Raw genomic sequence first — 26,413 nt, 5'->3', positions numbered from 1 at the left:
AAATGATAGGTTCTAAGTTAAAATTATAGGAATGTCAAATAAGGGGCAGTTTTTTTTTAAAGTGACCAAATCTAAGGCTCTTGAGATTAGAAATTCCATATCTCAAGAATGCACAAACAAATCATATTTTCTCTGTTAGAAATTAAGTAAATTAAATCTGATTATTTTGCAGTGAGTACATAATTATATGCATTGCTTTAATCAGACAATATCCAAAAAGTTGTACAGTTCTAACATATACTAGAATTGTATATCTACATTTACCAACTACAGGATAAACTGTTTCTTATTGCTTGATCACAATTGTTAGTCTGTTCCATAGCCAGCTCACGTGATATGTACTGAGCACACATGCTAGAGTTTATAAAACCTTCTGAAAAATTTCCATTGGGAATATACTTTGATTCAGCCTTGAACCAGAATTTGTAATTCTTGCTCTCTAACCTTTAACTTTGAAACTTGCACTCCATTTTGGTGGCGTTTTACTGTAATGTTATCTGGGTCCGCTAGAGTCAAACAGTATAGGAAATATGATTACAATAATTGTGTTAGAAATAAGTTGCTGTCATGATCAAGTAAAAGCCTCCAATATGAAACTGATAAAATTGTATCTTTGACCTTCATGTCAGTTCTAAAGAAACACACTTCAAATGCTGTCTATGAATATTAGGATTATTATTTTTGAAATAGAGACTAGTTTATATTTTCTTTTGAGAGTTCAGAAGAGCTACCTTGTTTGTAAAAAATTGTAGGCAGAAATAAACTCTGGACTTTTATGAAACAATAGGCCAGTAGTAAAACAGACCAAAAGCTTCAATAGAATTAATGGACTAACTTGGCCAAGACTTTTTGAAAAGGATTTTATTCCACAGATTAGATTCATAAAATGTATATATTTTAAACACTATTCTTCTTGTTCTTAACAATTTAATTCCATTTCTTTCCTGGAGAACTTCTGAGTATAAAACTCTGAATGTATAGTTGTACACAGAATAAAATATCAGAATTAAAGCTCAGTTGAACCAGAATAAAATGGAGTTGTATCCTCCCAACAATTTTATGATCTAGTTTCGTGTGTGTGTGTGTGTGTGTGTGTGTGTGTGTGTGTCTGTATCTGTGTGATTGTGTGTGTGTGTCTGTGCGTGTGCGTATGTTTTAGAATATAAGTTTGTGATTATATAGCAAGCTTAATTTTACTTTACTGATTTGTTCATCATTTAGATCTATGTTCTGCTGAAAAAAATGCAAAATATAATGTGTTTTATGATTATGCATGACAGCAACAAAATGCATTTTAAACTAAACTGCAGTAAAAAAAAATGAACTTATATGTACAAAGTACAATACAAAAATCCATGTAAGACCCTTTTTATTCATTAATGAGGTATCTCAACCCAGTATGAATGCTAGGCCATACAGTAAAGATAAATTAAAACTTTCACAACAGTGAGTTGTGAAAGTGCAACAGTTTCTAAGCATAGGACAGGGAATAAAAGCTCCCCACTTTCAATAATTATAGGCTCAATTGTTGAGGTAATGAATGCTATCATTTGTTCAAGGAAATAAAAGTAAATTAACCAGAATGACAGTTATAGACTTTCAAATGCCCACTAATATTATTGTTCCTTTCTTAGAATTAAACACTCACTTTATCTAACACCCAAATCTCTTCTTTCACTGACCTTTACGATGAACCTTTTCCTTGATGTGTTTTAAAATAGCTATTTAAATTAGACAATCAATCATCAAATTAGATGCATGACTATACACATCAAATTCCAGTTGTTTATTTTCATTCTGGCACACTCATAAACGTGCAAGTTTGAAGAATGTAATCAATTGGCATAAGCTTCAGCGTTAAATGGTCATCCCAGAAGATGTCTCTGTGTTGTTTTGAAATGTACTTTTACAAGGCATTTTAATAAAGTTTGTTTGTATTTTCCTTGATGAATAACACATTTACTAGTGAATTTTCTGGGATGTTTGGTTCATGGTCTTTCCTTTCTTTCCCTTAGAAGTCTTTGGTGGTAGCAGCCTGTAGAAGCCTTGTGGGACTATCCCATTGTGATCTGACCTGGTTCTGGCTTTCTCCAGGTAATTGTACTCACTGTAACACTCATGACCCCAAGAAGTCATTGATAAGCTCCAGCACACAAAGTGCAGGGTTAAAAAAGTTTCAGATTTGAAGTGGAAAAAAAATCTGTTAAGCCACAAGACTAGTATTTATTTATTATTGTAAAATAGCCAACATGCTTCAAGATGGTTTTTTTCTAGCTGTTTCACAAATCGGATCAATATTTAAAAGAAACAGAAGGCTTATCTGGTATTGTAGTTAAGCATGTAGTGTAAAGGGATAAGTGTGACATTTTTCTTAAGAGTGGTGGCATGATTATACTTTTGCCATTTGCTGTGATATTTGATTGATCCTGAGATTTAAGATGAAAGGTGGATTTAGGCCACTGAGGACTTAAATAAAGTAATAAGATATTGCTGATAAAGATTAACATAAACAGCACTGTTTTTGAGAAGTGCTCTAAATTGAAAATATATGGTTGATTTGATTAAGCAATATTTCAGCTTTAGTTTCTCAACAATTTCATGTTCTCAGTAAACAGATGAAAAGAGCAATCCTATGCATTTCAATTCACAAGTTCCCTTGAGTTCAGTGAAAGTTAGTTGGTGTTTATAGGATTGTAATCTAAGTCTGTGTTTAGACATAAAACAGCAGAAGATGAAATTATAGTGGACACATTTTATGCTATCATCATAAGTTGGCAGTATCTCTAAATTATGTTGAGAAAATATTGATATTTAAACCATGCATCACTGATGTCTTGGAAAGCTAATAATGTGTGTTTTGCTTTGGAATATTGCACAGTGAAGTATTAGTGGCAGACAGATCAAATTGACCTCCTTCACTAAGTGAAATTAATGATCTGTTTTTCCACTCTATATTTAGAAAAAATATTTTCCTTTTGGGTCAAAATGCAAATATTAGAGAAAGGTCCAAGGCCTGGGATATTGCAAGGTTACAAACTTGGTTATTAAACCATAACATGGGTTCATTCCTTACAATATGAATGATAAAAACCATTTAAGTTGATGTCCAAAAATTGATGTAGGTTTTTGGCAAAGCAGATTGCTATTTGTGATGGCCACTTGGATAATACCGGCAAAGGGGGGGGGGGGCAGCTTAGTTATGCCACATGAAAACATACCTTCACATTCATATTTCACAGCAGTGATTTAAGTAAATGGAGCATTTGGATTTCCCTAATTAGATGATAATACTTAGCCTAAGAAAAACACCCAACCCTCAATGAAATTACATAGCTAATCTTAATCCCCTCCCTAGAGGAACTGCAAGCTTCAGGAACCACTTTGCACAATGGTTTACTTTGGGATCCCTTGGAGAGGTCCTGCAGAGAGATCTGTTTTTCATACTACATTCCTCTGCACAAATAAAGCACAGCTTTGTGCCCAATTCTTGAACAGAAAACATTATTTGAACATGGCCACCAGGCAGAAAATCTTCCAGAAATGTAAAGTTAGAGGGATAAATGGAGACAAATCAAGAAGTGAACTAAATGACAATTTCAAAATTAAGAATTTGAGCTTAATCCTTTTTTTAAAAAAAATTGTTTTCTTTTTAAAAACTTTTTAATGACATCCTTTCAAAGAACATAAACTTCCCATATTGTTAATGATTAGGATGGCATGTTATATTAAAATCCACAATTGATATATTCCATACTTTTATCATACTTTTTGGATTTATTAGCCCATCTACTACTAGTCTCTCTAGTTTTTGAACAGAGCCAAAAGCACTTAAAATAATAGCTTATTTAAAAGTAAGCCATTTTATATTTTTATTTATGATAATATTTATATCATAATCATTTCTAAAGACTTTGGACAGAGTAAAGAATATTATCTTTACAATAGTATTGTAATAAATAAAATCTTAAGCTATTATTTTAAAGTTATTTAGTCCTTTTTGAACAAAGACTGCACTTTATGGTTTTAACACAGCATTATTTGACACTATTTTCTTATTTTGCCAATGCAGTTGAGTGTTTTGTATCTCTAATTACTTCATCTTGATTGTTGAACAAGTGATATAAAATACCATAAATAAATAAGGTAGATAAAATCCTTCCTTCTAAATAAGTGAGGCATGACTTATACGAGCAAAGGAATGGCATGAAATATGTTATTGTTTTGAAAGTACTTCATGTTAATCCCTCCTCTGTGTTGTGGTTTAGGAAGGCATACACATATTTGAAAAGAAAGGCAAGTGGATGTAACAACATTCAGCTCACAGCCAGCTCTACCATTGCCTAACCATCAGACTGCAATATTAAGAATCTTAGTGGCTGTTTCCCCTGCAGACACTTCCAATATACTTTAATGTGTCCTCGTGAACCTCTGAACTGAACTACTGTCTCAGCTGTGTTAGAAGATGTCATCCCCCTACAAATGTTCAAGTGAGAATTAACCATGAGCTTCTCCGCATGGAAAGAGTGAGGAGACATTCCATCTCCCGAAAAGATCTGGTGTAAATATAGCTTATGAAACACCTGTCTGAAATAAAGTACTGAACAATCACTCTACTTCTGTGGACCTCTAACTTTTTAATAAAATGTGAAGATGTTTTTATAACTATATTTATTCATAATGTTGCAAATAAGCCTTACTTGATATGTGTGTGTAAAAGCCAGTGGAATAAATGTATGCTTTAAATAATGTGTATCAAAGGCTCATTCAAATGATCTCATCATTATGGAATTATTGGCATCCTTTAAAAATACTATGAACTACACAAATTCTTATCCAACCACAATTTTTTTTGCTTTCCTATAAAACTAATTAAATGATGATAATTGGGCCTTTCTCTCTAAAAAACACTAGAATTATAGCAGGCACCTGGATTTGATGTGCAAGGAAACCTAAAACCAGCCACAGCTTTCACATTCTGCAGAGAAATGAGATATTTTCTACCTGGCTCCATATCACAGATAAAACACTATGGAACTTTATTTTGACAGCTTTTTCTACTTTTTGTGGATTTTTTTAAAAAATTATAAAATAAATTCATGATGTTTATTTGCAAAGGTCTGACTGATTTTAATGGATCTGGATTGAAATCCTTGATTATAAACATCTTATCTATAAACTTAATCATAATGCTGTTAAATAATATCTACCATAAAACTTTTTATTACAGGTTATAATTTCTGTTTATATAATATTTAACTTAACTCTTGCCTTTGAATAAAACAATGCTTATTTTTAAGAGAAGCATTGTGATATTTTAGTTTTAAAACTTTAAATAGGCAGTACTGTATTTGCTTACTCATTGGAAGACTATAGCATTGAATAAAAATTCACATAAGGTGTAAGGATTGTCAGAGAAATTCTAAATTTGCTAAACAACCAATGTGATTTTTGCATTAAGTAATCAATAACATAATTTCAAAAGCAGACATATGTCTTGAATGTTGCCTCAATGATTCATATTTGACTTGGAGACAAAGCAATTGGAATTTTAACGTGATTATTTACAATTAAACCAATCAGTGCTTAAAAACTTTGAAGAAGATGAAAACTGGGAATATTTTAAAGTTTATAACAGTATTCCATTCATTTATGTCTAGTCACATATGTTATACAAGTTGGAATTGCCACCTGGTTGAGGTTGCATATATATGATTATCCCCCAGTTGTATAATTTGTTTTTGTTACTGGGTTTGTTGTTGTTGCTGCTGTTGATAGATATCAAGAAGTAGCATCATCTCTATACCATTATTACCCACACAGCATTTCAAATATTCAATGAAACCACATGAAGGTTTGGATCATCTCCAATTTGCAGTCCAGAAACAAATGAACATGCCTCTTATACTGAAATATGCAATACATTTATTTACTAAATGTTCGGTGGATTATGCCCATTTTGGGGGGGAAACAGCTTTATTGGATTTTATATGCAAGTATATGTAAAGCCTTGAATATCCATTACTAATGAAAATTTTGAGAAAGTACAACCTTAATTTATATTCATATCTGACTCAGAGGGGAGAGAGAGAGGAGGGAGGGAAGCAGGGAGGGAGGGAGAGAGAAAGATCTCAAGGTAGTATTTTATTTGCTCGAACAGAAATGTCAGGTGCTAAAGCTACAAGTATTGCAGAGTTTGATTGGCTCCTTGGCCGTAAGCCTGAGAAATAAATAATGTTCAGTCTGAACTTGCCTTTTAAGTTCTTTATTTTGCTTGATGTTTTAATCATGGTAAACTGCCACTTTCTCATAATTTAAATTCAGATAGGTGGCTGAATATCTAAAAGTCACTTAATCAAAAAAGGGTTTTTTTTACATGTTCTCTCTCTCATTATTTCCAGGCAAACGTCATTGATTTACAGGTTGTCCAATATTTATTTCATTTAATATTTAAATAATACACACATTAAAAAAGATAAATGTACACGTATTTTATGTGAACTAATAAATATAAAAATGGGAAAACAAATAAAAGCTGCCATTCAGATCTGAAGCATTAGATACCATTGCTGTAGGTTTAAAAACATTATATTAAATTGGTTAAATCAGATTTAAGATAGTACTAAGGTGGTACTCTGCTGAATCTGTATTTTCTCTTCAGCTATTTTCACCAGTTAATTATTAAAAACAGTACAACTATTGATTTCTTTTACATCAAAATTGTCAATTTTCTTCCTAGAGCTTTAACTGTGAAATGTATTTTCCAATGGAACATCTTAGCTATTTTTGGAGGATTTCTCATCTGAATCCTCTTCAGCCTCTCTGTTACTGTTACCTTGAATTTTAGCTGTCACTAGACAATCTGTGAGTCATTGGGTCATTCTTCATCACATATAATAATAGCTTGCACCAGGGGTGGGTTTCAAAACTTTTTACTACCTATTCTGTGGGCGTGCCCTATTTGTGGGTGTGGCTTGGCAGTCCTGTGACTGAGTGGGCGTGGCCAACTTGATATCACTCACCAGGAGATGTCATGGATTGGGTAAAATGTAGTGAAGCTCACTTAACAATGTTCTTGCTTAGCAACCAAAATTTTGGGCTCAATTTTAGTCATGAATCAAGGACTATCTCTGCCTTCCTCTCCATGGCAGTCTTGTCCTAATAAACTCCTTCTCCTTTCTGGCAATTTTCCTCTCTGCTAGAGAAACCAAAATAATCCAGACAATGTAAGGTTTCCTGCTGCAGCAGGGGCTTTGACTAGATGAGTAGCCTTCTAGTCCTAAAGCAGGACTCCAAATGTTGCAGCTTTAAGATTTGTGGACTTCAACTCAATTTAAAGTGACAGCATTTGTTTTTCAACTTTGCTGAATATCCCAGGTGAAAAGTGAGATTCCTTCATTCTTTCTCTCTCTCTTTCTTTCTTACTTTCCTTCCCCCCTCCTCCCCTCCCCTCTCTCTCTCTTTCTCTCTTAGTTTTTAAAACCTCATTTCCCTTGCCTGAGCTGGCAGGGGAAAATGGCTTTTAAAGGGAAAAAACCTTCTTACGAAGGTTCAGGGGCATGGCCAATCCACCATTACTACTGGTCTGCTCCAGTACGCCAGATTTTCTCTACCTACTAGCCATTTTAGGGACTACTAATCAAACAATAGGGGTCTATTCTGAGTATTGCAAGTGTTAAAGAAACAAGCCCAGGTGGGGGGAAAAGGAGATGCAACATATTTTAAGAATGTCTCTTTTTTGTAAGGTTTAATCAGTGCTTGATTTCTGACACATCACATATCTTGAATGTATGTATCAGTTGTTTCTGTATCCATTGTAAAGATTTGACCCCTTTTAATTAAAAAAAAAATTATTTGCCTGAAATTTTGGATCACATTGTTGGTGGAAAGGTTCGCAAATGGTATTGAGTCTTCCAGTTTGTCTTTGTGATTCTGTAAGTAACAGAACGTTTTAGAACTCTTGGCCCTCTAAACCAAATTAATGTTTATCAACTGGAAATTATACAGAACCACATAATTTGATATAAATACCCAAAAAGGTTTCTTTTCTATCATATGAACATTGATTCAAAGAATTATTGAACCTGTATCTGAAGTAAGAAGCAAAAACTTTTCTGCAAATCTTAAAAGCATATTGTATATTAAAGTAACTTGTATCAATCAGAACAGCAAATATCAAACAAAATAAAATAATTGTCCTATCACATAGAAAAGGCTGGCAGAATCATTTAAGAAATAGTATTGTAAAAGTATTGGGTATGGACTTAGGACTCATCAATACACACAACTCACTGGCTCTTGATATGGTTACTCTTTATTGTTATGTCCTTCCAATAGAGCCTCCTTATTGTTGCCAGCCCACTGCCGAGATAAATTAAAGATTGTTGGGATGGGGATGTGGGTTGAATAAATGTGGCACTTTACCACAGTATGTCAAACATACTTTCCCAGAATACTGTTCTCTTCAAATTGACTGCTTGATTTTTAAGTCACACAATTTGCAAAAATGCAGTTCCAGGCATGGTAGCATACAACCATTATACAACCAGGTCTTCAAAATCTTCTTGGAGATTGATAGGATTAGAGATGGACAAGTCTCAGGAGGGGAAAAGGCAGGGAAGATCATTCTACAGGCAGGTACCACAAATGATATGACAGACCTCCTAGGTTCCATCAGATGACACTGTTTCAGGGAAGGGATCTGGAGAGTATCGGCTTAGTTGGAGCATGCCAGGACAGCAGACATAACCAGAGACAGAAGATCCCACAAATGACAGTCCTGTATTATAAAAAAAAACTTTATGCATGATGCTTGTAATTGATATAAAATATGTATAAATATAAATGTTATGAAATGGGTAAAAATATAAAAATAAACAAACTGAATCCATCTTTGATCCTATGATAAAGTAATAGCAACCCTCCCCCAAAGTAACATAAAATATATAACAGCAAAATTACACTTTTTCCATCCATTCCCTCCCAAGTAGGTTAGCTATGTAAAAAAAAAAAGCTACGTTCTTTTTTCCTTTTTCAATTCTCACCCAAAAAAAAAATTGGCTTGTGTTTTCTACTGTGAGGGGAGAAGGCTTGTTATAGGCAACAATTATTCCTGTAACACCATAGATTATTGGGAGATATTGGGTTGTATATTCTTATAGTTCATGTATTGTTTTATAATGAAGCTTCTTCCTGAAATGTTTGTAGTTCCATGCTTAACATAGTATTTCCTTTACTTAAACTCACTGCTTGGCAAAAACTATGTGCTTTAAATCAATGTTTGCAAACCTTAGCAGCTTTAAAATTTGTGGACTTCAGCTCCCAGAATTCCCCAGCTAACATGTTGGAGCCTACATTCCTTAAGGTTGTTGAAGTTGAAAAATGCAGCTTTAGATAATATATTAAAAGTACAGAAAGTACTTGACTTATAACAGTACATTTAGTCACACTTTAAAGTTACAATAGCACTAAAAAGTGACTTATGACCTTTTTTTAATTTTTTACCATTGCAACAGCCCCATGGTCACATGATCAAAATTTGGATGCTTGACAACTGACTCATATTTATGATGGTTTCAATATCCTAGGGACATGTGATGACCTTTTGCTACCTTCAGCAAGCAAAGACAATGGGGAAGCCAGATTCACTTAACAACTGTGTTATTAACTTAATAACTGCAGTGATTCACTTAACAACTGTGTCAAAAAAAGTCATAAAATAGAGCAAAATTCACTTAACAAATGTTTCACTTAGCAGCAGAAATTGTGGACTCTGTTATGCTCATAAGTCAAGGACTACATGCATATTACAAAGGACCAGAAGTGAATTTGGCATAGAGTATCTATGGAGATTCTCAGTCATCCTGGTCATGGTTGCCCCAAAGGTGCTTTTTCAAGAGCACTTTAAAAACCTTTCTGGTTTTTAAAAACCAGAAATTCCAATTGCCTCTTGAAAAAGCACCTTTGGGATATAGCATAGAGTTTCCCATAGGGTTCCTTCTCCAGATAAGAAAGATAAACAATCTGTTTAGTTTCACAGCCACATTTTTAAAGCCTCTTTGCTGTTTCCTGAGAAGCAATTGAAAGCTGGGCGATCTTTGCTGCTCTTGTCCTTTAAGTATCCAGACAATGATGTCTGTTGTATAGGGAAACTGGATACACAAAGTAAGGAAGCTCCCTGGACTGAGGTGCATATCCTATGCTTCCTGAGAAGACAGAAGTTTATCAAAGCACACACTTGAGCTTTTGCCCTACAGAGAATGCTGCTTTCATCTCATATGCCCTTTTCCATGGTTCTCCATCCCCCAAGGATATTTCTCATTGAGGTCTGAGGGCCATCGCACTAAAATTATCATTGCCTCCCTTCCATACCTAGGACCATATTAACCAGGCATAAAAAGGCATAGTCTAACCCAGGAGTAGTCAACCTTTTTATAACTACCGCCCACTTTTGTATCTCTGTTAGTAGTAAAAATTTCTAACCGCCCACCGGTTCCACAGTAATGGTGATTTATATAGTAGGGAAGTAACTTTACTTTATAAAATTTATAAAGCAGAGTTACAGCAAACCCCTACTGCCCACCATGAAAGCTGGAACGCCCACTAGTGGGCGGTAGGGACCAGGTTGACTACCACTGGTCTAACCCATCTAAGAGGCATAGGCTTCATCTTTGCATGGTGATACTTAAAATGAACAGGAAAGCTTAATAATGGGAACTGACATGAAGTGTAAGGGTGAGGCAGCAATACAAAGTTTCAAAAGAAAATAAACAATATGCTGTCAAGAGCAGGAAAGATGGTGCTACTGTTTATTTTTCTTGCTTATTTATTCATTTGCAATATTTATATCCTTTTTTTTTCTCATAGAATTTAAGGTAGCAGAATCTTCTTTCTGCCATCTATTGATTGCCATTTTGGATTTATTTCAACTTGATAAGCTATGAGAAACAATCACTGGCCCAGGTGATTCAATAATTTAGTTCCCATAGCATGCTAAATCCTAAGTTCCATTAACAAAGCACAATCATTATGTTGACAAAAGAGCTATGTCCAAAATATAAATCATAATGTGACTTAATGGCTTAGTATGTTTCATGTAACATGCTAAGACAATGGTGAGGTCTCCCAAAACACACTGAACTATACCCTATTCCAGTCAAGCCTAAACCAACATGATCAAGCTTTCCTACAAAACAATCCTGTTATGGTTTCAGTGAACAAGTCTTCAAATAGATCCTGAGTGGTTGTCTGTCAGAAAAACATCCTTTTTTGTGTGCTTATTCACAAAATTCACAGTGTTGTTATAGCAAAAGTCTGATTCTCTCTATGTTCAATATACATGTTATAAACGTAAGCAAAGACGAGAGGGATAGAATAAATTATTGGGTTTGCATATTGTATGTTTGATGAGTGATTAGAATGTCTATATTATTAACTATACTATTTTACAGGTTTCATCTATTGTCCCAATCATAGAGCATAGAACTGTAATATCAAAAAGCCCTACAGGTCTTGGGAAGAAGTGTATTCTTCAGTGGTGGGTTTCCATTTTTTTTACTACAGTTCGCTCATGTGCATGTGTACGCGTGTGTGCAGAAGCATCCGGGCAGGCGGTGGAGCTTCCTGCCACCGCCACTACTGGTTCTTCTGATGAGGGCCAAACCAGGATCAACCCACCTCTGGTCCTCTCTCTAATTAAGTGTGATACTTCAGAAATGAACTTAAGATTAAGAATTTCACTTCCAGTTAAGGAATCTGTATAAATTGACATTTGATGACCCAACCATGTTTCACCAATGGCATCCTAATCAGGGAAGTACTTCTCTTAATTTGTTTTTCCATTCAAACAGTGTATGGCCCTGATTTCAGCAGTGTACCGAATTGTTGTTTCTCCGGAATTTATTTTTCATTACTGCTAAAATAGCGACCAAGGAAAAAGACACTTTTCCATTTTTTGTTTCTTTGTTTGATAAATTGCTAAAAATATATTCCTTCACATAATGCAAAATCCCTATAAAAGTGCTATGGAAAACTACCATAAATGAGAGCTCAAAATAGTTGTTGAGGTGTGAGGTTCTGAATATTAAAAACACATTTTAAGCCAATGGACGTTTCTTATTAGTCTCGTATATTTCTGTTTCCATCCATTACATTGCACTATTAGTGCTTTTCTATTTATAATCTATAAACAGCCTTCCTAAGATGTGTAATGTACTGACATCTGCTGTGTGTTTGGCCAATATAGCACAATGATTAAAAAGAATAAAGCCTGTATTTAAAATTAGGCTGGTAGGTTGCACGTTGCCAGAACACATTAAGATTGTTTAAAGAAGACAATGCTTTAAAGTAAAATAAGAAACACTCACTCTGCCCCAAGGATCATACAATCTGATTATACTTATTGCACTGGATGAGCCCAGAATTGTGCTATTGAGATTGTATTTCATTATTTCACGTGATGAAGCAAGGAAATAAGAGTATATTTTAATTTCATTTTTAGTGTGCCGCATTTTTTTCCATTTCTTGGATAGAGAATGTAGCATGCAATAGTTCAATAAGATGGATTAGGCAAAGACTATGTCATTATAAAATTTTAGAAGAAATTGCTTATATACCATCTGTTATGTATAATCCAAATGCTAAATTTGGCCAAGTATTATTTATTTAGAATTCTTAAGTTGTTGTTTGAGATAGAACAGAACTTTTATATTAAAAGGAAGTGATTAAATCTGATTCTATTGCTATGGGTATATTTTTGTCACTATGAAGTTGTACTGGCTATATACCTTTTCTTCTTCACCCTCCATCCAATGACAATAGGAAAGGTGTAATGCTGAGAATTTATTTATACATCTTTAGATAGAACAATGCCAGAAATTTCAAAGTAGAGAAGCTTCTAGTGTATAGCATAGATATATAGCACCTTTACTCTTCCTTGTGAAATGCACTTTCAGTTGAAATTCTCAAGAATACTGTATTTTTTTTATTAGGCATACCATTTTTTGTTTTATGGCATTGAAGTAGGCAATCTAGTGATTCTAAGCATCACTACACCAGGGCTCAGCTTCCTCATTTATCTGGAAATGTCTGTCTGTCTATTGTCTACTAGCTATTGTGTATTAATTCATATGATTTATATTCAGCAAATCTATTAATAAGGAACTCAAGACTATTAACTTATAGCTTGCCTGGGTTTTGTTTTTGTTTAAATTAGGAGAGACACAGAGATTCCTGCAAACTGAACTATTGGACTTTATCTGCAGGCTTCTATATTCTGCAAAATATCTCCAGCTCTTTTATAGGTCCAGAAACATACAAATGAAGTTAAGAAGATTGACAACTGATGGGTGGTTGAAGCTAACATTGTAATTTATGTGTGTACGCACATATGTGTACATATGCAAGCAAAGAAAGAAATGGAGCACAAATGTTTTATCATTCTATAAGGCAGCACACAGAGCCCTCTCTGTGGGCATGGCACCATCACCTCATCTCAGCAAGCTGATCATTGGGTTTCTGAAATTCACATGCGCGAAAGCCAGCAGGCCATTGAGATTCTGGTGCTCTAGAGCATGCACACGCACACACCTTCCAGTTTGGGCACTCTGTGCCTAAAAGATTTGCCATCACTGTTCTATACTATTAAGAAAGAGAACCAATTTGGTATAGTGGTTAAAAGTACTGGGCTAGAAATTGGGAGGGAGGGAGGGCTATAAGTTTTAATCTTGCCTTAGGCAAAACCCTACTGGATGACTTTGAGTCAGTCACTTTCTCTTAACCCTAGGAAGAAGATAATGGCAAACTACTTCTGTTGTCAAGAAAATTACATGGACCTATCCATGTGGTAACCAAAAGCCAAGATTGACTTGAAGGCACCAAAAAGAATAAATAAAAACAACCCCTATCAAGGGAAGCTTGGTTTGGTGGTGAGGAAGAAAGCAGATGGCTTATGGGAGATTTCAGAATAATGCTGTCTTGGAAATATTGCCATGGTATATAGAATATTTCCTCTCTTTTATGCATCTCCCCAGACATAGGTTAATATTGTAGTAAAAACCAGATGTTTCATGTCATACAAGAAATGAGTTACAATGTTCGATGTCTGAATATTATTGAGAGAACAAAAGCTGGTGCAGGCAATCGAGCCATATCTTTTGATTATGTTATAAAATATATCTGGTTTTGATGTATACAAAAATCATATTCAGCTTTTAGCTGAATATAATTCTCATCCTTGTCTTTAAACCAAGTTGTTTTCCTGAAGGGGAAGCATTTGTCTTTTATTCCAAATGAGGCCAACTTGTTTGTTTTCATCTGTAATGTTCAATTGGCTTGTTATAGGTCAGAGATATCCTGCAGAACGGTAATGGGTGAATGTATAAATAAAGGACAAATAAATCCATCCCCATATCAAAATCTACTCATTCATCCATTAGTTGTAACCAATCTCTGTTTCTCAATCATACGTGTGTGTGTGCGTGCGTGTGTGTGTGTGCGTATGTACATACATACACACACACATGCATACATACATACACTTTTTACCTTTATACTCTGTTATTTGTGAATGAAAAGTTTGAAGTTTACATTTTAAGGTGAAATTAAAACAGCTAAAGAATTCACTTTCCATTAATTGAATTTTATTCATAAATAAATAATCCCTATTCCTCAGTGTGCTGAGTGATGTTCAAATTTTGTCACATGGCCGGAGTCACAGCCTTTGATAAAAGTAAAGAAGTGAGATTTGATATACTTTGCACAATAAATACCTTTCAGCCTTTCGCTGCTTGATAAGGGGTTTTATTTACCCCTTCAATGAGGAATATGCCTGGAGATAAATCTGCAGAAGAAATGAAGCAGTTATGTTAAAGAGATTTTTCCTTGAGGGAAAACTGAGAATGACCTTGCTTTTGCAATGGGAATGTATTCAAATTTTTATATAGGAGATTTCAGAGTTTTGTTCTAGCCTTAAATTTTATTATTGTTTGGAAACATTTGTCCTTTACGCACTTCTAATATGTTTCTCCTCAAAAACTTAGGGAGAGTGTGGCTGATACTTCTGTTTCAGAACTATTTGAGTTCTAGGTCCCCAAACTGGCAATAAACAACTATTAAAGAGAAGTTTATGATACAGATAAGGTTTGAGGGTTCTTTTGAATAGTTTTTCTCAAGCTAGTCCTGTCCATGTGTGTTGGAATAGAATTGTTACTATATCCGTATGGGGAAGGATGCTGGTTGTGTAAACTATTCTTATTGAATGAATTTACAGCCATTCAACTGTATGCATATACGTCTTGAGATTTCTTTTTTCTTTTTCTCTTCATCCCATGTTAAGCTATAGAATACTGTAGCCTTCACTCTTTATGTCATTCATTTTTAGGTACACATGTTTATAAACAATAATGTGTCATTGCAAGACCTGAGACGAGATAATGATCAAGTCACATTCACATATCTATATAAGTGAAGAAAAAGAACCCCAAAGGAATGAGGGAATATCTGGGGAGACAGACAATGTTTTTCTCCAAAGAGATTTTAGGGAATTTATTAAAAGCATAAGATTCGGTGTGAAACACACTAACTAAATTCTAAATGAATTATTCATGACTTTGATGATTCAAAGGAATGATATAAATATAAATTGTCCAAAATTAGAAGGATGAATGGCATACCGTATATACTCGAGTATAAGCCGACCCGAATATAAGCCGAGGCACCTAATTTTACCCCAAAAAGCTGGAAAAGTTATTGACTCGAGTATAAGCCTAGGGTGGGAAATGCAGCAGCTACGGTAAATTTCAAAAATAAAAAATCAGTGTTATTTGAAACTCAAAGTTATGTTTATTCAAGGGACCCGCTTAATTAAAGTGTTCTATAATATCAGTATGACTTATAATACTGCAAGTCTGCAATATTAAAATACTTGTATAGGGGATCCCCGGGATCCCCCGAAGAGATCAAATCACAACCAGTATGCCACCTTCTTGGTATATTGTTTTTATTTTCACTGAGTTTTTTAAAATGAGCATTATTTCATCCTTTTTTTCTTTATGTTTGATTGGTATCTGCAATTTGTGTTAATTCTGTTCATACATATAATATAAATGAAAAACCCAGCTCTCTTAAAAAATATTTTAAGTTCTTTCTGGTGCTCCCTTTTAGAATTGGCCAACTAATATTTCTGTTCACCCAACTAATGTCAGGCAGAGTTAACTGAAAAAGTAATTTTTCATGAAAGGACATTTTCCTAGGATTTTAATTGTTCTTACTGTCAGATTGCTCGTTATTTCCAGCTTGAGTCTCCTTCTGACAAGTTTCCATTGCTTCTTGTCCTGTCCTCAGGTGCTATTGCTGCCGCCGCCTCCTCCTCCTCCAACAGCACCAGCACATTTGCTGCCCAGCGCTGCGGCTGAGGTGAAGCCGCCAAAGCTCCCGCTGGCGCCCCCGCAGCGTTGGGCGGATATCCGGCAGTGCTGTTGGAGGAGGAGGAGGCGAACCAGCCTGCCATCGCCGGCCACTGCCAGCCCCGCCGCTCTTCCCACCCCCTTCCAAGCCCCACAGTCCAGCGGATGGAGCAGCGAAGCCCCGGGGCTTCGCTACTGCTCCCCGCATTTTCTGCACGGGGATCCCTTGGAGAGGGGATTCCAGCCTGCCATCGCCAGCCACCGCTAGCCCTGCCGCTCTTCCCACCCGCTTGGAAGGGGGTGGGAAGAGCGGCAGGGCTAGCGGTGGCTGGCGATGGCAGGCTGGAATCCCCTCTCCAAGGGATCCCCGTGCAGAAAATGCGGGGAGCAGTAGCGAAGCCCCGGGGCTTCGCTGCTCCATCCGCTGGACTGTGGGGCTTGGAAGGGGGTGGGAAGAGCGGCGGGGCTGGCAGTGGCCGGCGATGGCAGGCTGGAATCCCCTCTCCAAGGGATCCCCGTGCAGAAAATGCGGGGAGCAGTAGCGAAGCCCCGGGGCTTCGCTGCTCCATCCGCTGGACTGTGGGGCTTGGAAGGGGGTGGGAAGAGCGGCGGGGCTAGCGGTGGCTGGCGATGGCAGGCTGGTTCGCCTCCTCCTCCTCCAACAGGCAACAGCACTGCCGGATCCAGTTGTAGACTCGAGTATAAGCCGAGGCGGCTTTTTTCAGCCCAAAAAGTGGGCTGAAAAACTCGGCTTATACTCGAGTATATACGGTAGTTCTCATTTCAAGTGGATGAACATAGGAAAATGTAAAGAAAACTTCCACCTCTGGTGTAGACCCTTTAAGATCTATTAGTGTTTGTCCTCTGCAAACTAGTAATAAGACTGCTAATTTACTGAATTCTAGTTGATTAAAACGTATCTATTCCCTAAACACATTTCTCTTAATTCTGCAAAGATCATCTGGAGTCTAATCAAACTGGATGTGACTTCTAATGTATGGATGAATGCACCCACAGTCTTGTATTCCAACTAATACCATACAGTACTTTGATGAGACAAGATGTGGAAATAAATCCCTATGGCTTCTCTGCTGCTTTTCAAAGATTCAAGCCTTAGAAACAATCGCCTGGAAGAACATTTTACTGAAAGTATGAGACTTGATTCAGAAAAGAAAATGTTAATCAGCCCAGCTACACATGCCAAAGACAACGAGGTGAATGGGGGTCTAATTCTAATGAATGTCCACATAAACTAGCAATCTGCTTACCAATAGAACAGTATCCAAATTTAAAAATCACACAAGACCTCCAAGGCCCTTCCAACTTTTGTTATTTTGTTATTGACTGAGCACATTAGCAAAATAATTGTTCATTTACAAAATGTATACCTGACTACTATCTACAGCTAAATAGTACTTTTTATGGACAATTAGAAAATCTAGTTGGATATATTTTAAGATACAACAATGATTCTAAGAGTGTTAAATGTTACTTTCAATTGTTTTTTTAAATGTGTATTTAGCTCATATTCAAATAAAGTGTATTCAACTTTATGGTAAACTGAAACTACTTCAGCAATATACCTCTTTGTGTAGCACCTCTGACTTCCTTGTAATGTGTAATATTATGAACTGCTCTGAGTTCAAAAGTGGTTGCCCTATCTTTGAACAGAGACCAGTGGAAAGTAGGATCACTTCCTGTTCCTATGTTGTGATTTTTATGATGCAAATGTTTACATGCATATGATTACCTCTACTGTTTTATACATTCACTGAAGAATCATTAAAACAAAATTCATTCTTCCAGTACAGAATTATGGAAATGTTTTTTTATTCTATTTTTACTCTTTCTATTTTCTTTCTTTTTTTCACTTTGCATAATTTGTACCAATATATGTTCAGAGTTCACTATGACTATTTAGGTTTTTTTTAAATCCCAAAGTAAGCAGGACTCATATTACATGAAGTCAAATCTGCATATTGTAAATCCTCTATCCAGGTACCTTTATGAGGCTCATATGAGATAAGGGTGGCATTTGAAGCTGTCTTCAAATTATCTCCTATTCAAGGACAGGCTGTGCTAGTGGAGGCCAAAGGCATTAGATTCTCAGCGTGCAAATTCAATTCTGGGCATGCATTTGCTCAGTGGACAGGTATGCTTTGTCAAGGCCCTGAATGCAGAGCCATTTAATTCTATCTAGGTTCTGTACGATTCCAGCCTGAACACAATTTATATAATTGAGTGCAGTTCAAATTGCCCTGTACTTTCAGTGACATGACATAGCCCACATATATATGCTGGTATTCTTCAACTTGTCCATATGTTTCCAGCATATTTGAATGTTTGTTTCCCCTTTGGGTATATATTTGCAATTGATTATAGAATAGATCTCATAAAATATCTGATTAGATGCACATGTATCCATCTGGGTTGTGCCATTAATTTTAGTTTCTTTAGGACAAAACCAAAAGGGCATTTAAAAACTTATTGGAGAAGGGACTCATTCTGTAAGAAGACAATCTAAACCTGATGTATTTCTCTCTCTCAAGAATAACCACCTCTAATTCCCAGACTGTATTTCCTTTAGTGTCATTACTTTTAGAGTATGAAACCATGCTTAAAATGTCATGTTTATATGTAACATCTTTCCTTCTTCAATTGTTATTGGAACAAATAATTCAGAACCTTAAAATAAAGTGTTGCAAGTTTATAGGAGAAAGAGACAGAGGACTCCAGAAAGGCAAATCATTCTCAAAACTCTTGGTGTAACAAATATGTTGAAAATAGGAAATGGAAGAGGGGAGGTGATAGGTACAGATCCACAAGAAAAGCAACCCTGTGGCTTTTCTTCTTGGGAAGATTATATTTTCCTGTAGTTTTGGTTTTGCTGAGGTTAATCTGTGTAAACCTGGGTTCATTTTTTTTTCAAGAGACTGGGAGAAGAGAACACAAGAGGGTTAGATAAGGACTCGCAAGTAGATTTCTTTCTTGTGAAATGGACAAGTTTCAAGAGACCATGCCTGAAAGTGGCAGATGGAAAGCCGGCAATGGACAAACTGCAAAACAAAGGTCGATTAAAATGCATGCCGGTTACCTTGCGTCCTGCCGCACACCTCCCTAAAACAGCCGGCCGACGGCTGCAATGTATAAACACCCTTTCCTGGTCCCTTCCCTAACTATTCAGAGGCTTTGGCGTTCCCGGGACAAATTGAAGTCCCTGCATTCTGACTCTTTTGGAGTCGGTAATCTTAAAGGTTAGGACAGAAACGGCTTAGGCGGTTCCTGAAATGAAACAAATAAAAGAGGATTTCGGGTCCATTCGTGTTTTGAGACAGAATTACCTTTGAGGGGATAGATTGAGGGACAACCTGGCGTTTAAGAAGGAGCAAAATGTTTCCGACTACAGTATCAAAAAGGTAAATTTCGTTGTCATTTTTACTTAAAATCTAAAATATTCGCTTGGTCGCAGTGACTAGGTGGGGGGGAGAGGAAATTACTTAAATGGATAAATAAGGCATTGTTAGGATGCGAATATTTTCTGATATAGTTAGTCAACATCTGCTTATACTTTTTCTCCTCCAAAATATATAATCCATTTACTTGTGAAAAGGATTCAGGCGTACATTACATTATAGTGCTGCAGAGAACATACCACTAACTAAAAAAAATTTAAAAAGCAGTTATATATTATTGAAAGGACAATAGGACTTTTGGGATAATTTAAAAAGTCTTCATTTCTCCTCTAATTTGTATGAATTGTTATATACTTAAATAGCCGAAGATAGGTAATTGGCATATTAAGGATTTAACAGCCTTCTTTTCATTGTTGTCTTTAGCATTTGTTTGTGTGTGACACAAATAAAACTTCAGCGTTTCCATTCTGCCAAAGTATGAAAAATGTAATCTAAATTGGCCAAATTTGCTTATTATGTTTGAAACCATTTTACAAGGAATGTCCTGAGTCTAACTGATGAATGTTTAACTTTGTAGCCTCTTTAATTTAATGTACTAGTAAATATTTAAGAGTTGGAACATGATCCAATTGAATGCTTGCCTTATCATAATTTAATGGGTACTTACTGGAGAAGTCAATTCCATTGTGTACAACATGGTTTACTTCCTAGTAACTGTTGATGCTGGATTGTTCAGGCGGGGTTAACTAAAAGAAGCAAGGAAATAGTTGATTTATTATTGTTGTTGTTGCTGCAGTTATTATTATTATATTATATTATTATTATTTTAAACCCTGGAAATTATTGTGTCCCGTGCCTTCCATGACTTGCAATATACTGTTATTCAGTTCAACAATTTGACTCATCATTATCTGTCAATCTTTGTGATGGAAAGCAATTAATATTTCCTGAGCCCAAGTTGTTTCAGTGAAAAGAAAGTGATTTTCCCTTGCTGTTTCCTGAACTGCCCAGGAATTGATGGATTACAATATGCCACTTTTTAAGCTTCTTGCATCTCTCATAATTAACAGCATACCTTTATCTTGCTATTATGATAAAGTGTCTCTCACCAAAAGGAGTAGAATTTACTATGATTCAGATATCAATCCAATACTTTGGTAGGAAGTCCCAAATGGGTCTTATTCTCATCCTAAATGCAGTAAAGCCTATTTTACTACAGAAAAGCTTTCTTGCCTGTGATTCACACAGAGAGAGAGAGAGGGAGGGAGGGAGGGAGGGAGGGAGGGAGGGAGGGAGGGAGGGAGGGAGGGAGAGAGAGAGAGAATGAATTATTCCTTTCACATCCAATCTTTTTCCAATATTTCTGATGCCTGTTAGGTACATTAGCTACATTAAACGGAGAAGAGTAGCTGAGTCCTTCAGGAACTCGGCATTCTTAGAAATGTCTAAATTATTTACAAAATAATTACTGCCCAATTTGTATTACAAACAGTCTTGAACACTGGATCAGTTTAAAGCCTAAAAAATCAGGCTGTTCTCCTTTGTTCAGTGGAGCACAATCCCAGGTAAATTAACGTGGAATTGTTGTTTAATATATGGCAATAAAGTTGACTGCCAGCCTAGTCCTGATAATTCCAAACATACTACTATTACATACAGAAAAATGGTTCTATGCCTTCTATATGTATTTCATTGGGTCTAAATTAGAATCCAGGGTCAAGCCTATGATCACCCATCTGATAGTGAATCCCACTGATCCAAGCTCGGTAGGAATTTCTGTGAAATGGGATGTGAATTGATATTCTCTTTCAGGCTTTGAATCTGATGCCCGAATTCTTATGCTTGTGAAAGCCATAAAATTTGTGATTCAGAGAGATTGAGTGCTTAAGTTCACCCCATATCAGGATAGTAGTTGGTTGTTTAATATTATTAGTAATGTCATCATTGTTAGAAACTGCTAATCCTGCTATTACATGCAATTGTTGCCCATATTTTTAATAAGTGGATAGCAGGAACTCTGAGGAAGTCTATGCCGCCCAGACTCGCTTTGAATGGCGAGATGGGCGGCATCTAAATTTAATAATAAATAAATTAAAAATGTAAAAATACCATTCATGGGTTCAAAGAAATCACCTTAAAACAATAGTAACTGAGGGAAGCCTTTTGGTTTCAACAGTGCCTGTGCCTCACTCCGGCGACATAAGACAGTTCAGCGAGGTTCTCGACGAGCGCACGGAGCCCTCGCAACCGAACCTCCTTAGCATCCACTGATCGCTTCTATAAAAGGGAAATCCAGTGAGCCCAACCGTCTACGGGTGCCTCCTGTTTTCGCTGAAGATTCTTCGTTAGAGACGCCCAAGCAGCCTTTGACTGACCAGATGGGGGCGAAGGAGAGGGAGGGAAGCCAAGAGGGGCGGGCGAGATGGAGAATTCGCCGAAGCGAAAGCGCAACCTCTGCTATAAGTTGCGGACCTGGTTATGCGCGCCAGGCAGCAAGAAAACGCTGCTTAACCTTCCTCTCCATTTCTGCCCTGCTTCTGCCTTGGATTGCACTTCAAATCTCATTGGAGGAGCGGTGTAGGGAAAGGAAAGTGGGGGGTGGGGGTGAAGGAGAAACCTTTCATGTGGTGGAGCGCGCTGGGTTTTGTGCCTCTCTTCCACACAGAGATTCACGCGCTTCCACCGGCGACACCGTTGATTTTTCTAAGCTTGGAAAGGCAGGGAAATCTGTAGTTGGTAGAGGTGCTGACACATGTCACAAGGCTCCGCCGCTGCTGCCGTTGCTGCTACTGCTACACCTGTGGAAGGAAATGCCTCCCGGGCGAGGGGGGTGCGAAGCAGCCCCAGCCGGCTTGGGTGGTCAAGGAAAGAACTGGCCCTAAGTAGCTAAACACCCCCGACCTCAAAAGAGCAGCGATTCAGAATCTCAGCAGGCGCCCCGGTTTGGTTTCCGCTGGGGCCGGACACTGGCACTTTCAGACCCAGGGGCAGAGCTGCGACAGGGGCCGGAGGGCATTCCTACCCCCAGGCTCCAAAGCGTTTTGGATTAAGGAAGGAATCCGCCCGGGATTGGAAGTCACAGAGGTTTGAGCCCTTGTGTGCCTGATTCAGAAACTCGTCCCGCTGCGAGGGGAGGCAATTACTGTATTCCTAAAGATTTTTGTTTCAATGTCTTCGAATCTACACAGGAGCTAACCATCTGGATCACCATCAGCGATTTTTTTAAAAGACCAAAAACGTGTTTTTCTCACACACACACTTGATCTGAGGACTTGAAATTTCGCAGCGATAGTGATCTGAATTTGAGAGATGCAATATCTTAATAGATAGTTTTATAAATAGCTTTATGGATTCAGGATCGGTACCAATTAATGAAGTCTCACCGTTGATTTTGGCAAAATAATGCTAAAGATTATTTTTAGCATTTCCATTAAAACATGTCATTTTCAACCATGCACTTCTCCTTGACAGATTTATGTTTATGTAGGGATAAAGATTAAGCGGTTTAATCACTAATCAAATATAAAGGAAAGTTAGGCGCCACTCTGCTCATTAGAACTTCTTCTGAATTTTGTTTCTAGATTTTAAAATGCAATCGGCCTTCGCTCTATGAATATAACTCAAATGCTGATTTTTTCAAGTCAGAAAAAAACCTTCACACTTTTCTTTTAAAAAAATCACAATATTGTAAATTGTTCCTGTAAAAGCATCTTAATTTGAAAAAAATCATTAGAAAAACAAAACTCTATTATTAGGTTACACCAATTTGAAACTTTTTTCCAATATACAGATAGCAACAACCTATTGAAAATATCCCTTTTGAAGAGTGTAATCAATGTAATCAATATTGCAAATATTTGTTACTGAAGTGGTTTTACTGAAATCCAATAAGTGCACACTATTAGAATTCTACTGTTTATTATTTGATGTTAAATATTTCTAACTTTGAATAAATCAGATTAAATTGATCTTATTGTGTAGGATCAATGAAAAGCCAGTGCCTTTGAATTCAACGGGATTCCCTCCCAGGTTTGATGAATAGTTTGTAACAATGGTCTATGCTGTTTGGCAGCCTATACATACAAAAATAATGTATAAATGTATATAAATAGCATTCAAAAAAAATAGATCCATAAATTACTATAAAAACGTGAATGACCTTGTATATGAAGTTTTGGTATTTTTGAAATCCAACTTGGGAGGTGGACGAGGGAGCATCCAATTAACTCATGCTTCTCAATATAAAGCATGTTAATTTTCCCATTCAATTTTATTATTAGAAAAAAGAATGGTTAAGGGACTATGGTAGGCTCACTAAAGGTAAAAATAAATTCCACTGAATTCAAGGAGAATTACTTTGGCATAGGCTTTGATAAGATCAAGATATCTTTCTTCAAAAACATAACTGGTTAAACTTGCACAATAAATATTTACATTGTCTATTTTGAGTTTGAGTTTTTTGAGTTTTTGAGTTTTATTGGGATTTATATGCCGCCCTTTTCCCTGAGGGGACTCAGGGCAGCTTACAACCACAAGGGAGGGGGGTGCAGTGTCAAAAACAGAACAGTATGTGAACAAAGAAAAAATAGTAAAAACACAACTTTCATTCAGCAATCAAACACTCGGGCGGGTAAATTGGGAACCTATCCCCAGGCCTGCTGGGAGAGCCAGATCTTGAGGGCTGCGCGGAAGGTCTGGATAGTGGTGAGGGTACGGATCTCAACGGGGAGGTCGTTCCACAGGGTCGGAGCTGCAACAGAAAAGGCTCTCCTCCGTGTGGTTGCCAGTCGGCATTGACTGGCAGATGGAATTCGGAGGAGGCCCAGTCTGTGCGATCTAATTGGTCGATTTAGGGAGGTAATCGGCAGAAGGCGGTCTCTCAAGTACCCAGATCCACTACCATGGAGTGCTTTAAAGATGGTCATCAGTACCCTGAAGCGCACCCGGAGACCAACAGGTAGCCAGTGCAGCTCGCAGAGGACGGGTGTAACGTGGGCGAACCGCGGTGCGCCCACTATCACTCGCGCGGCTGCATTCTGGACTAGCTGTAGCCGCCGGATGCACTTCAAGGGCAACCCCATGTAGAGCCCGTTGCAGTATTCCAGCCTAGAGATCATTTTCTTCTAACACTGAAGCAAATCATTCAGAATTTCCTTTTGAAAGGAGGAGACTTTTTGTATTTAAAATTGTACTGTTAGGCACTTTGTACTGAACAAAGAAGCGCGTTGGGAAAGGAATCTGGAGGTATGACTCGAAGTTCCCTTTCCGACATGCACTCCCTTTCCTGCAGCAGCCGCACTGAGGCACCTAGGCAGGCAGACTGGATGACGTATCTGTCCTTCGGCTGTCGCCAACCTCGTGTGCGGCGGTTGTTCAGGTGAAGAGCATCAGGTACAGGTCGGGAGAAAAACACAGAAAAACCTGTTGGAGCAACTTGGAAACTTAACACGCAGCAGGTCCTTCAGTGATCAGCTTTTCTCTAAAGCCTGATCGAGATCTCGAGTTTGAGATGGGATTTACCAGAAAGGATTCTTTCCAGAAGAAAGTTTAGGGCAGAGACCCAGTCTCAGGCACAGAGAAGATGGGCGCTAGTTGTGGCCTGTAGCAACCGCCTTGCAGAAAACCATCACGCTCTGCCCCGCCTCCGTTTTCCTGTTTCATTCCCCCTTTGCCCCAACTGCCTATATGTTCACACCTGCAAGAGTGTCTTTCAAATCAGCTACCTCAACAGCCTGTTTTTCAAACGGCTTATCTAGAAAAATCCACCCGGACGAATGCCAGAGGGCTTTTCCTCTCTTTTAAAACTGGGGGATGAATTTAAAGGTCGCAATGAAAGAGCTACCTCTACAGCATGGTATGCGTGGGTGTTAAAGGCTGTTTGGCTCCGAAGACAGATGTCACCTGGCCAGGTCAGCCAGTTCTACTGAGCGATCTGTCTGGGTAAGAAGGTTCAGGAGGAAACGCACAACTGCCAGTCCCCGACGTAGATGGCCTTATAACCTTTCAATTCGGGGCGCAGCGCTGTTCGGGGGGGGGGGGCAGCCATGCCTCCTTAAGTAGCCAGTTGCAGAGAAGCTCCTGCGTCCCCAAATCTATCCCGCCAGGCTTCCCTGCGGCTGAGCTCGCTCGACCTTTTTTTTTTAACACCGATTTCTGGCTTCCATCTCCAGCCCGCCTCTACCGCTGCGCTCGGAGAAATCCCTACTCCTCGGGAGATCATCTTGCAGAAGCAGGGAAAGATTTTCATTTTAGTCCTTCCCCGCCACACACACACCCGCCCCTACCCCAATCTTCCGCCTCCTGCATTAGCCGCATTGGCAAAGAAAAAAAAAAAGATGCCGCTTTCCCCCTGATTTGTGCGTGCCTGTTTGCCACCCCACACCACCTCCACTTCCCTTCGCTCCCCGACCCCCACCCTTGGCTTACGCTTATGATTTCTTGGTTGGGGTGTCCTTCTCGTGCAATGTGACTTTGCTATGAACTCGCCCGTGCCCAGCTGGCTCCCAGGACTGGAGAGGGGTGGGGGGGGACGCGGTGGGGGGGGGGGGGGAGAAGCATCCTGACGAAAGCGGAACTCGCCGGAGCCCATACAAATCAGAA

Source organism: Thamnophis elegans, chromosome 10 (genome assembly GCF_009769535.1).
Source record: "Thamnophis elegans isolate rThaEle1 chromosome 10, rThaEle1.pri, whole genome shotgun sequence".
NCBI classification, from domain to species: domain Eukaryota; kingdom Metazoa; phylum Chordata; class Lepidosauria; order Squamata; family Colubridae; genus Thamnophis; species Thamnophis elegans.
The sequence above is the reverse complement of the archived record's forward strand: the minus strand, read 5'-3'. Positions refer to the sequence as shown.